Here is a 5,000-nt window from a genome sequence, read left to right on the forward strand (position 1 = left end):
TAGGGACCACCCGAACTGGGTTTATTGAAACATGTCATGTGTTTCAGGCTATCAAAGCTCAGAACAATTATTGTCGAATATTATTCTTTTAACATAGTTATCATAATATTACATACACAATTACATATAGTCACTATACTAAATAGTCAATAGTTAGGTACACAATTTACTAAAATTAAAAATCTAAGGTAGGTATTACTTTATATATTATTTCCTGTGATATAGTGTATTCAGTATGCAGGGCTCGACAGTTTATATAGGTATGTATAGCGACTTGTCAACAAAATATGACACTATGACAGTAATGAACCAACGATTTGACAAGCAAATAATACACATGTCAAATGTCTACAATAAATCACAACTGTCACTCAGCTTACGACGAACTGGCCGCGTCCAGGTTATACTATTAATTTTTTAAGTCCCTTCCTACCCTCAACAACCCCACCCCACCCCGCCCGTGCCCTTTCATGTCGTGTCAAAACCGACCGACCGACCAATCAATCTATGTATAATATACAAACAATAAAACTATAATACAAAAACAATGCGGGGAGGGGCAAGGGGACCGGGTGAGGAGGGGGTTGAGGGGAGAGGGTGTCACGGGGAAGGGCGACAGAGACACAGGAATATAATACATTTTTGTTTTTGGTACACAACCCAATACCTCCCACATACTCCCCCCCCCTTCCCTCCCCTCCCCACCCCCACGCCCACTCATCTCCCGCGAACCCCACACCATAGAGAAAGTTGTGAGATTTAAAAAAAAAATACCAGTGGGGAGGGGAGGGGAGAGGTTAAGGGTGTGACTGACGGAGGGAGGGTAGGGTAGGGTGCACCTCACATGACATTGACATTGACATATGTACATATACGACATGACATGACACTAGATACGGATCGTCTCCACCGATAGTGTGGATTCTCAGCGACACACTATTGTCAAGCGAAGCGTCAGTTCGGTCGTTGTAACAGACGATCCGCGCAGGCGCATTCGCTTCGACGTGCAAAACGCGCTACTTGCTACGACGACGACGGTGTTGTGCGACGACGGGCAGCGCTCGTCTACATGTTGTATTTTATGAAATACACAAGTTGTGTGTGCTCATCTGGTGGTTGATGTACACTTTTCCAGTGTTATTTTTATAATACAATAATGTAGTTGGGGCTATGTTCGACGCCAAAGACTTCGTCGTTTTTGTAGTGAATATGTAGTTGTTGAATGAACTGTGTCGACCGACGGATCGTGTCTTATGCGTGTCCGGACGAGAACGGTCGTATTAATTATTTTGCATGATGAGACGCGACAGTACACTGTACCAGACGCTCGGACGCGTGTCAACAGTGTGCTTCGCGTCGATTCGAACAATACAAAAGTTATATGTGAGGCGCTCTATAGAATCCGGGCGTAATCGTGCATGGATGTCTCGCGATCGTGTCAACAGATTTTACACACGTGAACATTCAGTCTCGTTACGAACGTTCATCATCGGGGCGTCAACGCCCTCGTCGTGCGAGTCGCGTCTGTGACGAGTTGAGACATTACCCGTTCAGACGTGCGAGCGCGCTTGTGAACCAGGTGGCGCGCAGCACTCAACATTGTTGTCGTGTTGTGCACCATCGGTTACACACCTTAAAAAACATTTCAGAGCTCGCCCGGTGCCGTTCGCGTATTGTAACGATCGCGAACGCCCGGGACGAGGGAGGACCTAGATCGTGTGCGCGCGCGCAGGCGGACACCGTCGGTGAGCGCGCGCGCGGTAGAGGTTTTTCCTTATAAACAAAAGAAGCTCCCTGGTTGATCCTGCCAGTAGTTATATGCTTGTCTCAAAGATTAAGCCATGCATGTCTCAGTGCAAGCCGTATTAAGGCGATACCGCGAATGGCTCAATATATCAGTTTTGGTTCCTTAGATCTTACTCAGTTACTTGGATAACTGTGGTAATTCTAGAGCTAATACATGCAATCAGAACTCTGACCAGTGATGGGATGAGTGCTTTTATTAGATCAAAACCAATCGACGGAGGGCCTCGCGTCCGAAGTCGTTAATTTTGATGAATCTGGATAACTTTTGCCGATCGCATGGTCCAGTACCGGCGACGCATCTTTCAAATGTCTGCCTTATCAACTTTCGATGGTAGTTTCTGCGACTACCATGGTTGTCACGGGTAACGGGGAATCAGGGTTCGATTCCGGAGAGGGAGCCTGAGAAACGGCTACCACATCCAAGGAAGGCAGCAGGCGCGCAAATTACCCACTCCCGGCACGGGGAGGTAGTGACGAAAAATAACGATACGGGACTCTTACGAGGCCTCGTAATCGGAATGAGTACACTTTAAATATTTTAACGAGGAACAATTGGAGGGCAAGTCTGGTGCCAGCAGCCGCGGTAATTCCAGCTCCAATAGCGTATACCAAAATTGTTGCGGTTAAAAAGCTCGTAGTTGCATTTGTGCGCCGCGCTGTCGGTGCACCGCATCCGCGGTGATACTGACACGTCTGCGGAGCATATCGTCGGTGAGCCGGCGGTAATACGCCGGTTCAATATCAAAATCCTATCGCGGTGCTCTTCGGTGAGTGTCGAGGTGGGCCGACAATTTTACTTTGAACAAATTAGAGTGCTCAAAGCGGGCTCAAAATGCTGCTTGAATATTTCGTGCATGGAATAATAGAATATGATCTCGGTTCTATTTTGTTGGTTTTCAGAACTCCGAGGTAATGATTAATAGGGATAACTGGGGCATTCGTATTGCGACGTTAGAGGTGAAATTCTTGGATCGTCGCAAGACGAACATCAGCGAAAGCATTTGCCAAAGGTGTTTTCATCAATCAAGAACGAAAGTTAGAGGTTCGAAGGCGATTAGATACCGCCCTAGTTCTAACCGTAAATATGTCATCTAGCGATCCGCCGACGTTACTACAATGGCTCGGCGGGCAGCTTCCGGGAAACCAAAGATTTTGGACTCCGGGGGGAGTATGGTTGCAAAGCTGAAACTTAAAGGAATTGACGGAAGGGCACCACCAGGAGTGGAGCCTGCGGCTTAATTTGACTCAACACGGGAAATCTCACCAGGCCCGGACACCGGAAGGATTGACAGATTAACAGCTCTTTCTTGATTCGGTGGGTGGTGGTGCATGGCCGTTCTTAGTTGGTGGAGCGATTTGTCTGGTTAATTCCGGTAACGAACGAGACTCTAGCCTGCTAAATAGGCGTCGTCATTTAGGTGTGCGTGGCCACGTGTCACGCAACTCACTGGCGACGTATTAAAATTCTTCTTAGAGGGACCGGCGGCTTCGAGCCGCACGAGATTGAGCAATAACAGGTCTGTGATGCCCTTAGATGTCCTGGGCCGCACGCGCGCTACACTGAAGGAATCAGCATGTTCTCCCTGGCCTAGAGGCCCGGGCAACCCGCTGAAACTCCTTCGTGCTGGGGATTGGGGTTTGCAATTATCCCCCATAAACGAGGAATTCCTAGTAAGCGCGAGTCATAAGCTCGCGTTGATTACGTCCCTGCCCTTTGTACACACCGCCCGTCGCTACTACCGATTGAATGATTTAGTGAGGTCTTCGGACCGACACGCGGTGGCTTCACGGCCGTCGGCGTTGCTGGGAAGTTGACCAAACTTGATCATTTAGAGGAAGTAAAAGTCGTAACAAGGTTTCCGTAGGGGAACCTGCGGAAGGATCATTAACGTGTAAACGCAAGACGCGACTGGCTCGCGACGCGCGTGTTATAACGTAAACAATAATCCACACACCACTAGAGGACACAGATTCGAACGGACGCTGTGCGTTGAATAGCCGATGATTCGGTGTTGTTCGTCGCGCTCGTCCGTCGTTATGTGTTCTCGCGTCGCGTCATGCGCACGACACGCAGAAGGGTACACAAAACACAAAAATCCGCGTCCCCGAGTGTCTGCATGCACGCGTTCGTTAACAATCAAACACAAGTCCCTTGCAACGCGGTGGGATGATATCATTTTATTTTTATACATACAAACACACGTGTATATAAAATACACACTCACAAGTCAATTTAATGTAACACTAGATTACGCAAACAGCGGTAATTTAAAACTATTACCCTGGACGGTGGATCACTTGGCTCGCGGGTCGATGAAGAACGCAGTTAACTGCGCGTCATAGTGTGAACTGCAGGACACATTTGAACATCGACATTTCGAACGCACATTGCGGTCCGTGGAGACACATCCAGGACCACTCCTGTCTGAGGGCCGGCTGTATAAAACAACAATGCCACATTGCGCGAGCGCGCGCGCACACGATTAACTCGTGTGTGTGTCGCGCGGCGGCACATGACGGTTCTGCGTCAACGGGCGCGCCCGCGTCTGCGGTGGGTGCTCGTCGGCGTTGTCCGTTCAAATATAGTACGGTTGTTGTATTGCGTGTATGCATTCGTGTCGAACGCGCTGTGTGCTCGCGCGCCGCCCTTAAAAAAGGCGTGCGCGCGTGTACGCGTGCGCGGACGCACAAAGGTAGCGGCGTACGTGAGTGTGTATACCTACGCGAGTAGGTATTATACTTCACGCTCGTTCGCGACTCTTCGGTGTGTTACAATACCAGAGGGGGTTGCGATGCGTGTAGCCGTGTTTATCTTGTGTCGTCCGCTTTAGCGTGAGACGCCAGCGAATGCAAACTCACTTGCGTGCAACGACCAATCAGTAGGCGGACTCGACGTCCGAAGAGCGCATCGACGCCGTCGTCGTTCTCGTTCGTGTTCACGCACGGTACGCAGTTCGATTGCGTCGTCGTAACGCTGACGGATATCGCGTCTGCCTCATTTTTTTATCGTTGGCCTCAGATCAGGGAGGATCACCCGCCGAATTTAAGCATATTAGTAAGCGGAGGAAAAGAAACTAACCAGGATTTCCTTAGTAGCGGCGAGCGAACAGGAATGAAGCCCAGCACTGAATCCCGCCGTTGTTCAGGCGGCGGGAGATGTGGTGTTCGGGAGGTTCCGCTTTCTCGTCGCGGTC

General features: G+C 49.4%; 3 non-coding genes across 3 annotated transcripts in view; all 3 read left to right on the forward strand.

The window, feature by feature from the left end:
- The first annotated feature begins 1,791 nt into the window (after window positions 1-1,791).
- Window positions 1,792-3,694, forward strand: LOC135119258 (small subunit ribosomal RNA). The gene has a single exon (XR_010278086.1). It is a non-coding gene; the product is annotated as a small subunit ribosomal RNA (ribosomal RNA).
- Window positions 3,695-4,084: 390 nt separating this feature from the next.
- Window positions 4,085-4,241, forward strand: LOC135119250 (5.8S ribosomal RNA). Its single transcript, XR_010278079.1, has one exon. It is a non-coding gene; the product is annotated as a 5.8S ribosomal RNA (ribosomal RNA).
- Window positions 4,242-4,816: 575 nt separating this feature from the next.
- Window positions 4,817-5,000, forward strand: part of LOC135119270 (large subunit ribosomal RNA) — a 3,936-nt gene continuing 3,752 nt past the window's right edge. The window contains exon 1 of the ribosomal RNA XR_010278097.1: window positions 4,817-5,000. This exon is cut by the window's right edge and continues 3,752 nt beyond it. This is a non-coding gene — a ribosomal RNA (large subunit ribosomal RNA).

This window comes from Helicoverpa armigera, chromosome 31, assembly GCF_030705265.1.
Source record: "Helicoverpa armigera isolate CAAS_96S chromosome 31, ASM3070526v1, whole genome shotgun sequence".
Taxonomy (NCBI): Eukaryota; Metazoa; Arthropoda; class Insecta; order Lepidoptera; family Noctuidae; genus Helicoverpa; species Helicoverpa armigera.